The following is a 16,390-nucleotide window of genomic DNA, read 5'->3' as shown; positions in this document are numbered from 1 at the left end:
CGTCCGCAGCCAGCCAGCACGTGCGCCCCTCCCCCCTCCTCCTCGCTCTCAACAACAGGGGCGGGCGCGCATGCGCGTGCTCCGGCGCTGAAAGAGGCGTTGCAGCAGCAGGTGCTACCTCCTCTCCCTCTACTCCGCGCGCTACGGATATACTCGTTGCCCGATCCATAGCCTCCTATATACCCTACTGTGCCTGCTCTATCACCCCGAAACCCATTGCAGCAGCCCGTTCACTGTGGGGGCACCAAGTTCCCAGGTTTTTCGATGGCCGTGCCGATGCGAACTGCTGTTTCAGGCGGAGGTGAACTGAAATGCACCTCGGCGTCGTCTGCTGCGCGAAGGCGTCTTCCAGCTACAAAAGTCCGCAAAACGGCGAGCTTGAACTTCATGAGCCAGTATTAAAGACCGAAGCTTTATGCGTGGCGTCGCACAACTACTAACCTGCGTTCAGTGTACTGGTTCCGCATGCCCGCTCGCCCTTTTAGGTTCGCTACGGCAGTTCCCCAACAAAATGTATACATGACCTCATGGTTGTCATAAGAGACAGTTAACCTTTCATGCGATAAGCGACAGTTAACTTTTCTGCCACTCTATAGGAGTTAATAAGTGAAAAATAATTATGCTTGATTCGGTGTTTAGTGATAATTGAGTCATACGAATTAAATTTTGTTTACAGAAGTCCAAACCATTGAGCTCCCCCTTTTTAATGACGAGTCCATTCAGTCTCGTTCTGCCACTAATATCTAATACCGTACCCCGAAAGGATATGCGCCCACTCTCCTCCTCTCTTTATTTCTCCGCCGCCGCTGCTCCACGAAATGGTGCCGTCGCGCATGTAGTAGATATATTGACGACGCGGTAATCGGCAATGCCGGGCTGCTCAACAAGAATGACGACTTCAAGCTTTAGATCAAGGCGATACTCAGTGTTTGGGGCCCCTGTATAATCTTAGGATAGGCATTCAGCATGCACTAAGCTCGTTTCTCTCTATACTTTTCCCCGATACACTCACTCTTCCATCATCAATCAGATACCGACTATGCGAAAACCCACTAGCGAACACAACAATAACGTTTCTGGCTGAATGGAGTGAAACGCAGAAATAAACTTTTGCGTTAAATTATTTGCAAATGAATAAGGTAGCCCAAGCAAGACCATCTCTTTTGTAATTACCGCAGTCAATATTTATTTGTCTGCTTCGTGAAAGGCCTCGTGAATTTTTATACCGTTTTTGTTCTATAAGGAGCGGCCCGTCAGCAGTGCCCGTCAACACAAATATTTTTGTTTGCAAAGGGCCTTCACTACTTTTTTTAAAACCACCCGTTGTTACCAGGTGTGAAGACAAATGTTGACTATGCCCTCGCCAACCCAGGAGAACCTGGGATTAGGGCGCCACCAGAGAGAACGGCGGAATTTCTGGCACTGAGCAGGCAGAAGATGTTATACAGGAGGCTATGCCCGAGTGAAGGATCCGCGGCCCGACGTTGACGTTTGGCCGCGGCTTCTCGTGCACGAAGTTCGGCGTCGGCAGCGCGCTTCAGACGCTTGCGTTCGGCGTCGGCAGCGCGCCGTCTCGATCCAACCGATTGCCCCGCAGAGAGGGTGGGGTGCAAACGATGGCAATAAATAACACGTTACATACTTACATCTCTCGTCTCTCTCTCTCTCTCTCTCTCTCTTTCTCGTCTCGCAACCCAACTACCCAACCCCTACGACAACAACTACAACTACCACCGCCAACTACCACAACCTACGCCACGTGACCACCCCCAATGCTCTGCATTTACTCGTGTCCCTCGCGCGGGGGCATGCGACGGAGGATTTTTTTGGACTCGACGCACAGATGTATAAGCGGACGCGGCGAGTCGAAAAGCCGTCGAGGCGAGTCCGGTCGACTCGCTGGCAGAGGGTGGGTTAACGCGCTCGTCGGGCTGAGTCGGCGGGCCGTGGGGAGCTGAATACCGTATTTGCATGATTATAACGCGCCACCGATTGTACCGCGCGGGTAGGTTCGCGCAGGAAAATCCGGGAACATAATTCGACGTCGGCTTTACCGCGCAGATGTAAAATACATGACACTACTTACCTAGAAAAAGGAGATTTCATTTTGCGCGTGCAACTGTAGCAGCCAAATATAAATTGTGCTCCGTAAACTTGCTTATCCAGCTCCTGCAGGGAATAAAGCTATATTGGGAAACATTGAAGCTGTTTGCGATTTCAAGTGTCTTGCCCTTCATAATTCTACGTGTGAGGGGGTAATTGCAATAGTAGAAAAATGTGTAACAGCTGACCTAGTTATGTCATTCAGGAATAAGTGCGCCGAAATTCACTCACGTGATATTGACGGATTTTTTTTTTAGATTGAGTTGGAGTTTGGGAGGACCTCGTGCCTATGGCAATGTTGCTGGCCGATTCGGAACCTGTTTCGGTTTTGAGCCCGATTTTAACGTGCACACAGATTTTAAGGTTAGCTTTTAGCAAAAGAAGGTGTGCGTTATAATCGTGCAAATACGGTAGCTCCTTCTCCGGCAATCCCCCGACCCACTCGCCTCGACTCTTTGACTGGAGGGGTCGAGTTAGCTGAACCCGCCAGTCGACTCGAGCCTCCTTCGTCGGGTCCATGTATCCGGGGCTAAGGATTAACTACCGACCGTCTTCAGCGGCAAGGTCAAGAATGCAAGCGGGGCCCATTACTGTATCTGAAGCGCAGGCAGCCTCCGCGACTTTGGGGGGTCCTACAAAAGCCAATGGGGGAGCCCATTTGAGGCGCCCCCTACCCCGCCTTTGTACACGGCGTCGCGTCGTGTCGCGCCAGGTCAATGCACGACCTGTTAACTGGGTGAGTTTATCAGGGGAGTTTATAGGGGTATGACACGCTGAATAACAAGCATGCTTGAGCTCCATTTCTGGTGTCATCTTTGTAGGCAACGATTTGGTGAAACCCATGGTAGTAAAACGCGCACTAGAAAGTGGCCGAGAGTTTCTCATGTGTATTTCGGTAGCCATGTGCTGAAGGAGGTCGGCATGATGAGCGGGTATCTCCCACTTGCAATGGTTGCATGCAGCTTTTTTATCGTCTCCGGTGACTGGACGTAACCATTTCATTAGATGCGCTTTCTTTTCCCACTCTTTACAAAAAAATTGCCCCACATTTTGAACACTTTGAAGCCATGGCAACGCACTACGACGACTGTTTGAAAAACATGGAAAACAAAAGGAAGGCGACGAGTCGACAACGAGGCACGAACGCAGCCACAACGGACAAGCCAACGGATTATTATGATAATGATTATGATGATGAATTGTGGCCACTCAAGCCGCGCTTTTGGTGAGAAATGTGCATGCCATCGCTGGAATGAAATTTCCCGAAAAATTCAGGTAAGCTCAAAAACGCGACAAGTGACTGTAAGAATTTACAAGCGACTCGGCGAAAAAAGAAGCCCTAATTCCGCGTATAAAAAGCGGAACTGGCAACTCTGGCGACACCGCAAAAGGCCTTCTTGGGTCCTGCAAGGCTCCTTAAACAACGGCTGCGAGAGCAAATGGACCCGGCGTCGCACGTGGTGTCCAACTCTGCTCTTCCAACGTCCCCGCCTCTGCCGCCCTAAGGTGACAGCTGCCCATGGACGCTAGCTCCGACCCTCCGTGCCGCAAGAGCCCAAAAGTGTCACCGGTGTGTCTACTGTACCTCCAGACAAACGTTTATGCTCCTAGACTTTTCATCAGCCTGAGGAGGCTACTGCCCCACCCCGACAATAAGGTGCCCTGCTGCCTGAATCCCGCTTGCTTCCCATCAAGCAAGAAAGGTATTCAACCCATAGAGTTTCATACTAATATATACTAGAGGGAAATCTGGCGCCACTGCCTAGGGGAGCCGCGCTTCGGCGAGCGTGCCGTCATGTGCCGGGCAAGCACGTTCCACTTGTCCTTGGTATGGCTCATGCACAGGCTGAAAAGTTGGCTCTGGCTGCAAAAAAGGGACAATATTGCCGCAGAAGGTTCAGCAAATTTGTTTTGTCATTATAAAATTTAATCTCCAAAAAGATTAATTTGTCAGCGATTGTGTAGAAGCTTCATACACGATGTAGAAGAAAAAATGTTACCCTTTTTTGCTTATTTTGGCTTCGAGACAAGAAAGAAGCCATATTGCTAGCTAAGCCAAGTAGGTAAGGAAGGCCGCTAGCGGCAATGGCGCGCCCACGGATGCCCGCGTCGGCAGCGACAGATTTCCCTCTAGTATATATTAGTATGAAACTCTAGGTATTCAACCAGCTTCCTTCAAGGTTGCCATCAAACCGACGCAAATTTCTACATTCGCCTAATCACGACGAAAGCTTTTCGACAAACACTGTCAGCTTGTCTGCACCCTCAGGGCCACAATGGCTACACCTTCCCCCGAGATACAAACTCGATTTCCGTGCGGGAGCCTCATTAGAGGCAGGCCATAAACTCTACAACCTGACTCATATATCCATCGTCCCCGGAGTTCACCTGCCGGTGCAAGCCTACCTCCGAAGTGGTACTCATGTCCGGTGTTATGTTGTTTCGGGCGTCGATGCCGGCGAGTCTTCCGACATGCTCCGGGACACCATCCTGTGCGAGACGCATCACGTGCTCATGGCCCGATATCTTGGCAGTCGTCGTACATGCATCGTGACTGTTCTTGGTCTCCCAGAACCGCCGGTGCGATTCATGTGCAATGGATGCATCCTTCGTCCTCGTCTTTACAAGACGAGGCCGGTATTTTGCCACCGATGCCTTCAACGGGGTCACATGCGTGCCTCCTGTCCCAATCTACCACCGACTGTGACCCCAGATAACCCGTACGCGGCCGCTGAAAAGGAGGCGGTCCCTAAATTTTGTTGTGGACTGTGCAAATCCGACGATCATGCATCCACAGAGAGAAAGTGTCCAACAAAGCTTAACGCCAAGCCGCGCACGCGTTGGTACAACTCGCAGTTTGGTCACCGTCTCCTGCTTTCAAACGGATACGAACTCATAGCCTCCAATGATGACGACGATACTGTTGCAGATCAGGCGCCAGAACCGGTCTCGACCTTCGAGTTGTGTGTCATACAGCCAGGTGGTGTGACTGCGTCGTCCTACGAGAGACCCACGAGAATACGCTTGCCATGGAAGAGATTGATCTTCGTCTCCAGGCACTACAAACCGAGCTAGCAAATTTCTCCACCCGTCGCGCACAGTTTCTGGCCCAGAGGCGCTCAAATCAAGTTTCTGCAAATAAGACCTCGTGTGAGGATACTGCTTTTGTGTCAACTACTTCGCCGCCTCCGGCTACTCCAGTATTCCATCCAGCAGCAGCCCAGCATCTGATGCACGTTGGATTCTTATCTAGGTTCTGCAGCGACTACAGATCTTAAGCACGACTCTGACAGAATGCATACGCTAAATACCACTCCAACCATACCCGCCACTGACAATATAGTACACAATGGAACTGCCGGGGCCTGCCCTAAAAACTCGGTGAACTTAAAAAGCGCCTTCGTCTAGGTTCACTGCGCGCGTGGGCTCTGCTGCTTCAGGAAACGAACGGCCTACCCCGTATCGCCTCTTTTACTGGGTACGCATCTCCAGCAATAATTGACCCCCGTCACATACCACCTACGCCACGCAGTAAAGCTGTGGTTTATGTCCTGGGCCGCCTTCCCAGACATTAGTTGACCTTCACAGCTGGTGTTCACCATGGCAAGAAGCGGTTGCGTTGAAAGTTCAGCTGCGTCACTGTGCCGTAATCTTTGTGTCTTGCTATGTGCGTCCACACAGTGGCCATGCCCCACGGGTTCAGCTTGGGTGGATATTTCCTACCTACGAGCACAACACCCCGGTTGCTCCATCCTCATCGCCAGGGACTTCAATGCTCCGCACACAGCCTGGGGCTACGACATGGCGAGGGTGCGCGATTCAGATCTCTTGAAGAATATGGAGCATGCCCGCTTTACTTTACTGAATGACGCGACTCAGTCGAGCTGCTGCTCCATATTGACTCGTATGCCTCCGCCTTCCCCAGATCTAGCTTGGTGGCTTGGTCCATTTGCAGTTACTTGGCGGAGGGAGCCGGACTGTTGTGGTAGTGACCATCATCCTATTCACCACGACCTTTCATCTTCACCCTCTCGTCACCTACGTCGTAAATGTCAAATCATCAAGTGGGACGAGTTCCGCAAATCGGTCGCTGAAATACCAATGTTCTCAGAAGACCCCTTGTCATCCCTACAACAGGGTCTTAACGTTTTCACAACTGTGACCTGAGCTGACGAGAGCCGCACTAACCCTGACTTGCGCCTCCTGCAACTATGGGAGCCGCGCCGCCAGGCGGAACTGGCCGTTTGCCGCAATCCGAGCTCTACAACTTGACAGCTCTGCCTTAACCAACTTACTGCCTAGGCCCGTCGACATGAACGCCGGCTGTCCTGCCAGCTTTGGCTCGACACGTGCTCTTCGTTAGGGCCCCAATCTCACCCTCCGTTCCATATGGCGCGTTTTTCGTTCTATGGAACGATAATTTACACCACCGGACCCTGCTAATTCAGCGTTTCTGAACTCCAACCAAAGTTCATTGCAATTTCCTGATGCCCTGGCTCATATTTTATACTCCTTCGAATCGTCTTCGGCCGTCTTGAACTATTCATTTACACCGACAGGTGCCGCTATGCCTTTATCGGAAGCAGCAATTGACGGTATACTATCACCATTTACCATGCCAGAATTACCCTCGGCAATTGACTTGGCTACACTCCGCAGAGCCCCCGGCCCAGATGGGGTTACATATGAATCCTTCAAGATTGAGCTGCTGAGCACAAGGTCGCGGGTTCGATTCCCGGCCGCGGCGGCCGCTTTTCTGATGGAGGCGAAAAGCAAAAACGTCCGTGTGTACGAGATTTCGGCGCACGATAAAGATCCCCAGGTGGTCAAAATTAATCCGGAGCCCTCCACTACGGCGCGCCTCATTCTTCATTCATTGATTGATTACATGGTTTAACGCGCCGACGCAACGCAGGCCTGCGTTGCGTCGTCGCGTTAAACCATGCAATCAATCAATGAATCCTTCAAGAATCTTGAAGAATCTTCTCGGGTGGAACTCCCAGAGGCGTAATATCGGGTATAGCTTACCAGTACAATCCCGCCAGCTTGGCGTCACGCGGATGTTATTACTATTCCAAAACCCGGTAAACCAAGCACCGACATCCGCAACCTTCGGCCAATCGCACTTACGGCCACCATTTGGAAGTTGGAGCGTATGCACGCCATACGCCTTCAATGTTGGCTCTATGAGCATCATCTCTGCCACCCATGGCAAATAGGATTTCGTCCCAACCTTGGTGCGGAAGGTGGTCTGGGACACCTCTCCGAGATGATCCTCACTGGTGGTCGGTCCCATCATATTCGTTCTGTGCTAGGCAGCGACGTCCACAAAGCCTACGGTCATCTGGGCTACGCCGCCCTCATCGAGGTGCTACTGCGTCTCATTCACCTACCATAACACCTATGTAATTTAATCTCCTTCTACTTAAAAAATGCACCTTCTCAATTTGCCTGAATGGGTCTCCCAATGGTTCATTTCAGCCCCGCCGTGGTGCGCCTCAGGGCTCTGTGCTGGCCCCTTTGCTTTTAATTATGGCGTTGATCCCTCTTGCCTGGCGACTCGGCGCCACTCTGCACATTTACAGCATCATGTACGTGGACGAAATCACCGTCTGGTCGGTTCACCAGGACCTTAATCTTCAAGAGGGCAGCCTGCAACAGGCTCTGGATGACACCCATTCTTGGGGCAGGTATCTGGGCCTCACCCTCTCCCCTACCTACCATGGCCAACACATGGGGCCGTCGGCGCTTAGCAGCTTCTCCTATCCACCTTGCTCTTCAAGGCACGCCTATACAAACAACGTCTACTCTGCGGGTCTTAAGCTTGGATATCACAGCTTCTGGATTCGCTCTACCAAGCATAAAGCATCCAAATCATTGCACCTGTTTCATCGAATGTCTCAAAAAGCCGGTGGTTCAGCATCCAAGATTATTCGCATGCTGGTCCCAGCAATTCGTGAGCCCCGCATAGTGTATGAAGCTCAATTCAAGTGTCTCAAAAATTCAGATTGGGCGCTTCTCGAATCCATCAACCAGTCGGATGTGCGAGCAATAACTGGCTTACCTGCCCTCATTTCCCTCCCAGTTCTCCAGCAGGAAGCACAGCTGGACACATTTGATGAATTAGTCCATCAGCGTCGTCAAGCGCGCCTCCAAAAGCGAGTCCTCAACCCAGATGCCGTTGCTCTTCCAGCATACAGGACCAACTCACCAGCACCACAGCGATCTAGCACCGCCGTAGGACCACCTTAGAAGTTTCATCAATTGACCGATAAGCAAAAGTTTCAACAATTGACAGATACGCCACCTGTTTCCCGCATCCATCCCGAGTGCCGGTTTTATGGACAGTGCTGCCACTTCCTCAACGGTGGTGTTTGTCGACGCCAGCGCATCAGAACTCTCATCCATACTGCTGCAGTTTGCCCGAACATGGCTCCCGACCCTATTATGTGCACCTACATCACGAAAGAAAAGTGGCCAGCCACAGAAGCCGAGCTCCCCGCAGTGCGGGATGCTCTGCTGCACACAACTGTATTTTCCCACCCCGGCTTCAACCGAGTTTTCCGTCTACACTGATTCATCCACTGCTGTCCGAAGTCTTCTAAAAACATTTACGCCAAACAAACTGCGCAACAAATCCAGGACATAGCGGACATTTGCCCTTGGCGTATTCGCATGTCATGGCGTCAACGTAACAGCCACCACAAAATGGGGGCTGGAAGTGCTTGTACGCACCCCGTGCGTGTGCAACATCCCGCTCCGCTGGCACCTTCTTCAGCGGCGATTCACCTCGCCAGTGGAAAAGAATGTCTTCGGCGCACCGCGCGCGCACTCATACCTCCATGCGGTACGGATCTCCAGGGCGCGTAATTGTCCCGTTTGGATGAGGTCCTGCTCCAACGATTCCGCTTGTGGTTGGCCCTCCCGCCGGCTGTGACGAGGACCTGACTTCCCCAGTACCATGCCCCGTTTGATTCGACGTGCCCCTTCTGTCCCGCTCCTGTTGAGCAGGCTACAGCAGAGCATTTGGTGTGGAGTTGCCCTTTACTAGAAAGACTAATCCTCGTCCCCCTCGCCTCCTGCGGCCCGCGCCCCGGCCCTCCCCCGGACATCGCCTCATGGACACAGGGTCCCCATAACGGCCCACTCCTCCGGTTTCTTCGGGAATTCGAAGTTTATATGTATATATAGTTTCTGTGCTGATTAGCAAACTTCCGCAATAAAAAGCCCCTCTTCGGTGACGCCATTAAGAATCCCTCTGTCAAGCGGCGAAACGTGTGTCGACAATATATATTAAGAATACATAAATAAATAAATAAATTCCGCGTCCTCGCCAACATCTACCACCCTTCTGTGAGGAAGAAGCACAGGTTCTTTGTTGTCCAGTGGCGACTGGGACATTCCACAGTGCGAATAACCAGACGAGGGCGCTTGGAGACAAAGCAAACAAACCTACATTCTTAAAGACACACAACATACTAAACACCAGAAATATAGACTAAATTACAAAAGTGAACAATGCCAAATCGAAGCAAAGCGAAATGTGCACAAAAGCGAGAAGCAGTAATTCCAAGCAAAACACAGAGAAGGTCCCAGCGAATGTTCACCGCGGTGCGACGGAGTCCCTAGGGCGTCGTGGGTTCGGGCGAAGATGCGAGGCGAGGCGTGACGGGGCTACGATGACGGCGTCGCGCGCGCCGGAATGTCGACGACGAAGACGCACCGTGTTACTTGTATTCAAGCTTATTTGAAGTCCTGTCAAAGTAGTCTGGATCGCCTAGTCCCTGGTGGAACGAGGAATGTTCACGCAGCCTTGTACGTAGAAAGGTTGCCATAACCTTTGTCTACTTAACTGGTGTAATTTCAAATATTCTTCGGCTATATTCAAATGCGCTATATCTATTGCCAAACAGGCATATGTCTCCGAGCGTTGTTCGTGCTTTTCTAAAAATTAGCGTGCGCTTTTCGGATTTCTTCGATAGCAGAAAACAGTTCCTTCAACAGACAATGCAGATTTTCGGTGTTATCTTAAGATGATCTTGACTCCTCCATAGAGTCAGTTATTAGCGGGCTACATACTCGTTTATCCTCTGCTTTAACGGCGCCCTTTCCTCCGCCAGACATGGTGGATGAATTTGTAGAAGTAACACTCCCACAGCTCGCTGACGCAATAAAAACTTGACTGCTGTGGCACCAGGCCATTTAGCATGCCATTACTATTGGCATGCTAAAGCCCTCATTTGATGGGTCTCCCAATCCTTTACTAAATATGTTCAATTACTCTGTCTGTAATACATAGATCCGCGATGTGTAGCGCCTTGCCAAAATACATCCTATACGTAAGAATGCTGTACAGGGCCTCATATTAAAACATCAGAGCTACGCCTTAACAATGAATGCTGTTAAACTAATCAAACGGATCTTGTAACGGCGCATTATGCAATTTGTGTCCAGAGATAATACCTTCAACCCAAGGCAAATTGGTTTAGACCTGGTTGTTCTATTTGGAATGCGGATATGGACCTTAAAACCGAATTAAACTTGCCCGTGGCTATAAGCCGGTTGACGCTCTAGTGACCCTGGGTATTGAAAAAGCTTTCACAGCGTGGGATATACAGTGTTGTTCTCCAGATTAGACGGATTAAATTTCGCAAGGTACAGCATAGCATGGCCTTGTGAATATTTAAGAGGCAGACAAGTCAATTGTGTAAACGGTAATATTTGTTCCTCTGAGCGGCCACGGGCTAGACGCGTACCGCAAGAGGCTGTTTTTCCCCTGTTCTTTTTAACGTCCGAGTAAGCTCGATCCTGTGGTTCCCGGTGTCTATTCATATGTCTATTCCAACGATATTGTGTTTTTGTATCCACTTCTAATATTCAAACCCTATACGTATCAATGGAATGATATTTGAATATCGCTACCTCCTGGTTATATAGTATTCATCTTTCTATAAAAGCCAATATATACTCCTTATCAGTTTTTTCGGTCAACACCCCTGTCGATATCTCTCCCTGTTACCGACAGTGCATCATTGCTAGGGTTGGCTCTTTAAGATATATCGGGGTCATTTTTACCAGTAATCCAGTCTGGAACCCACTTATAGCTCTCACAGCTGCTAAAGATGCGCGCGCTGTTGCCATGTTGAGGCATCTCAGCCATAGAAATAATTGGATGCGCAGAGATGTCCTTCTCATGATATATAAAATGTACGTTCGCCCTATTTTAGAGCTTGGCTGTGTGGTATTCTCTGGGTCCGTGGCGTATAAGCTTCGTCATTTGGTGCTTTTGGGGTGACAGGCTCTACGCTGCTGCTTAGGGTTTCAAAAGTATGCAGGTAATGCTACAGTGTATCTTGAAGCGTGAGTTTCTCCTCTACTGAATAGGTTTCGCATACGTACCATTGAAACCTTTCTGAGAGCCTATGGCTCACACTGTAAACGGGAATACTGCGGATGGGGAATAAATGGCTTGTCTTTTAGCGCATTCGGTATACGGAGTCTTATTTACTCCCCTATGAGGTATATTACATAAACACCCCTAAGGGAGAGAGATTTTTCAGGCATTTAGCGTAGTATATTTTGCTCGGGATTACTCCACTAGAGAGGGGAGCTTTTTGGGTCATTTTGCAGTGTAGTTTGTGCTGTACATTACTGCGCTAAGGAAATGAGTTTTTTCTGGCACTTAGCGGAGTATTTCTTGCCATTCAGAACACCCCTGGCGGGGGGCATGTTTCAGCGTCCGGCGGCGCATTTCATGTCACCCAAAGCTCCCCCACAATTAAGAATGTGAAGCAAACCGCGCTGAGCAGTGCAGTACCGAGACTTGCAAAGAACAAAACAGACATTTATTTCATTGTGCCAGTAGGGGCACGTCAACGTCACGACAGAACAAAATATTTGTGGTCAAAAATACATGTGATACTCAAACGTATAGACGGAACACAAATACATACGATAACAGAGACTAAGTCACATCGATGAATAAATCACATCAAACTCAAATCGAACACCAATCAGTTGAACACACATGAAACACGGCAGGTAACTTTATGCGGCTACCAGTTACGCGGTGGCCCAATGGGGCTGTGTTACTCAGCCCAGGGATGCTGGTTCCATCCAGGCCACAGCAGGCATTTTTATGATGAACGTGAAAAAAAAAAGAATTCTTGTGTGCCGATATTTTAGTCGCGTAAAAGACCCCCAAACGGTAGAAATTCCTTCATTACGGCGCGCGTGATAGTCATAGTAGTTTGGGTTTGTTGAAACCCCCGAGATATTTCATATGTAGCTCCGAAAGAAGCCCGCCCACCACATCTGCACTATGCCGCTAACTCACTAGCGCGAATTCCGAGGAAAGTGACAAGACGTCGTAAAGCGAAAGTTCTCTTGTTCTCTCTTTCAACAGTGGGGTCTATTTAAACCAAAAATCAAATCAGAAATCACCACCATATTTAGCGAGTATCATTATTAAAAAGCTTACAACACAGTTTATAAGAATGCTATGACTAGCCACCTCAGAAAAAATAACTTCAGAAAAGCCACGCCACCCACATTCGACGTCTCAAATAAAGAAAAACCGAGGACTCACGAAAAGGAAAACAAGAAGCAGAATATTCAGACATGACGAAAATGTACAAATATATGGAATGCAAAAGACATGAAAGAGAAATTTAACTACGAGAATGCAAACAAGACGACAACATCGGAATGCGCGTAGGATCCTGCGTGAAGTGCACGTTTTCGGTGCCAGTCGACTTTCTTTGTGTGCGTATATCCCCCTTCTTTTAATCGCTTTCCCTAAATACCAGGGACACGCGGCAGTGACTCGGTGTGCACGGTACGACGTTTGTGAACGTTCCCAGAAAACGATGGGGCCATTTTCTCTCTGCGTGACTGGCGGCGAAGCGGAAGACGTCTGCTTGAAGCAACACCCTCGCCGCGTGTTTACGACGCATTTACAGTTTTTCTGGCACTGGAAACGCAGGCGGACTTTAGGCTAAGAAAAGAAATAAAAATAAATAAGCATGTACAGCCACTTTTTACAATAATGTGTTTTTCACAAAAAAAAACGCAATCTCAACTCGGCAAACGATGGGGCTATTGAACGAAAGACCAGCTACTCTTTGACCGACTCTTTTCTAGTTTGAAGCAAAACGGAGCTCCTGGAATATTTATGAAGAATGAAGACATTCGGGGGGTCACTTTTAGCAAATGATTGCAGATAGACATAAAGCGCGTTCACTTGGATGCGAAAGTAGCGTATCGCATTTGATTTGTCGCAATAGAATACCCCATCGCATCGAATGTAAACAGGGTAATTCGCTTGGGGGACGCGTCGCGTCCGATGCGCTAAACCAGGGTAGATCGACAACGAAAATGGGACTTACAGAACGTATGTAGTGGCAGTCGCATCGTATTTCTGGAGTCGGCTCGGGTGTTAGGACCTTTAGGCTTAGCATCGTGGCGCATATTTGATCGCCACTGTCCATACAACTGCGGATGACACTCCTTAACACAAATTTTCACCGCACTACCATCCCCCTTCTCGTATGTGGAACTTTATTTCTGCGATAATTGCCTTTCCGTTTGAGCGATCGGTGACCAATACATCTGCTGTGGCCCGTTTTGATTCTTCCGCGCAGGTAGCGCCATCGTTCGGCCGCTCGCCGCCCCACGCCGTGGTGCCGGGTCGGACCGTCGAGCCTCCGCGGTGCGGTCAGCATAGACTAAGCATCACGGTTGATATCTGATCACCGCTTTTAAAATCGGCGATAATAACAATCCTTAGCACAATTTTTCATCACACTAGCATCTACTTTCTCGCATTTCGAAGTTTTTTTTCGCCATCAGATTGATTGGAAGAGTGGCGACAAACTGTTGCTACCGTAATGTGCGCCGGTACGAGCCGCTTTGTGGGTCGTGCGGGCAGGCTTGTCTGGCGTATACGCGGAAAGTTTCCGAGGGCAGTAAACGCTTCACGATTGCTTGCTTTATACGTTTCTTGCAAACGACGCGCGGAATGTATCAGCGGTCATCGACGCGCGGAATGCTCAGCGGTCATCGTAGTTGATCGGGTGCGTCGGGGAAAGTGCCGCAGGTTTCGCTTCACCCGCGATAGACGCCAAAACGAACACAAGCAACTACCGGCTACCGGAAAGAGGTAACGTCGTAAATGCGACCCCACAACTCCCAGGTATGACACACGGCGGCGCTAGTTTCCATGTGCATGCATGTAAACGGGAACGCGTCGCATTTGCCCGATTTAACAGACCAATGCGAAACGCTACTGTCCCATTCATGTAAAGGCGCTTATTAACACATTCACTTGCATGCCACCACCCCTGCGTCGCAGTCCGTGTGGGCTGAATTCTTCAAAATTGAAATTCCAGGCTTTGACAAAAATCACGGCGTTAGCTGATTATATCTAGTATGTGCCTACCGAAGTGCGAACTCCAGGGCAGGATACCTCCCTACCGTTTACGACAACCACCTTGCTGTGAGGTTTCTTTCACAGCGCAACACTTTTATGCGTCGAGGAGTCCTACGGTGGTTGTTGATCCGATCGCAACTTCAAGTATCCTGTTCGTGCTCCCGAACGCACACACTGCCACATTCAACCACTGTGAAGCGAACGCACGCACCGCACAATGCGTCGGCAGCAGTCTTGGTTGATCTTGCTGATGTATTCCTTTCTTGTATGCCTTTTAAGCGGCAAGATTGTCACTTTTTGCAAAATTCGCGTGACAGGCCACGTTTTCTATATCGGAGATCGCTGTCTCGCTGCACGTCCACCGGGAGCAGCGGCCATCTTGACTACTGCCCTCTCGTCTGTGCCGAGATCTCGCGAGAGGCCCGTTGTTTTACTCCGCTCAGAGACGGAGCTTTTCCCGGTATGAATCTCCTCAGCCGGAGTTGCCTTGGGGGTTATGTGCTTAACTCCGTCCTCGGTCAGAGCAATAGTATGTTATCGCATCGTATTTACACCGTCACTTGGTTGACGGGGTGTTTAGGCGTATAGTGCTTTATATACTCCGCAGGACAGAGTAAAATTTGTACAGCTGGAGGATTTAGCAGAACATTCACCCAAGGAACCTCCATATCCGGCTTATTTTCATTTACTGTGCAGGGGCGAACAGGTTGCAGTCGGTCTGTATTATTGAGCCAGGTGCGTTTTTTACGCACCAGTGGCCCAGATCATACGCCCGCAAAGTACTTTTGTACAGAGTGTTATTTCCCCGTTAGGTGTAGAAATGAATAGGGTGACTCCTGTCCTTCATAGGAGTACTTCTCGCCCTATAATCCTCTGCAACACATTTCCCAAAAATGCCGAACACTTACATCCGTGACTACTCAATGGTCTCCTCCAAGATCATGTGGCCTCCATGCAGCCACAAGCTGAAATTTATACAGATGCCTCTCAGAGCCACGAAAAGTTAGGAATAGGCATATTCTCCTCCTCCCCTAATTTGTCGCTTTGTGTCCGACTGGTTGACTTTATCTCTATATTCCACGCTGAATTATCTCTATATTCCAGGGTGACTTTATCTCTATATTCCACGCTGACGCATCCAATTTACGTAGAGCCTAGGCTCTACGTAAATTGGATGCGTAAATTGTGTCCCCCAGTTATACTTCTCTTTTAGTCTACTTAGCTCTTAGTGCACCTACAGATACCCCTTTCCAACGAACATTTAAATCGTTCCTGACACCTCATCTTAGTGAAATTCACCTTCTTTGGATACCTGGGCATGCGGGAATCTCTTCAAATAAAGCTTCTAACTCTCTCGCAAGAATAGCGCTCTCTCGGCACGTCGTAGATGCCGTTCCGCCAACATCTCTTATCACTGCTGCTAGATATCGCAGGATGATAAATCTGCAAGGACAGCAGGAATCAGCTTTATTGTCCATGAGAGGTTTTTGCCACTTGGAAATCCGTCTGGTGTCCTTCGCGCCACCTAGAGGTCATGCTAACGACTTTTCGCTGTCGTCTTCCCCAGCTAAACAAGTACCTTCACAGGTTTTGTCCAGCTCTAACATTTCAGTGTTGTTACACAGCAGAGAGGAGTCCGTGGACCATTTCCTACTATCCTGTCGATGTTTTACCAGACTCAAATACTAGCTCCTTGAAGTGCCACTGCGCAACCTTGGGTTTGCCATATGAGTTCCGGCATTACTTTCATTCCGGGCTTCTGAGAGGTGCTTCAGCCGACGGCAGGTTTGCTCTGCCCTCATGAGCTTTGCCGAAAATACCAAACGATATATAATTAGAAATATTTTATCTCACTTT

General features: G+C 49.4%; 1 protein-coding gene across 3 annotated transcripts in view; it reads left to right on the top strand.

Moving 5' to 3' along the window:
• LOC144173162 (uncharacterized) overlaps window positions 1–16,390 on the top strand; it is a 152,954-nt gene that overhangs the window by 56,246 nt on the left and 80,318 nt on the right. The gene's annotated exons all lie outside the window — the stretch shown is intronic.

This window comes from Haemaphysalis longicornis, unplaced genomic scaffold, assembly GCF_048455015.1.
Source record: "Haemaphysalis longicornis isolate Haplotype H1 unplaced genomic scaffold, Haemaphysalis longicornis Haplotype H1 scaffold_3, whole genome shotgun sequence".
NCBI lineage: Eukaryota > Metazoa > Arthropoda > Arachnida > Ixodida > Ixodidae > Haemaphysalis > Haemaphysalis longicornis.
This window is presented reverse-complemented; position numbering and strand designations above follow the sequence as displayed.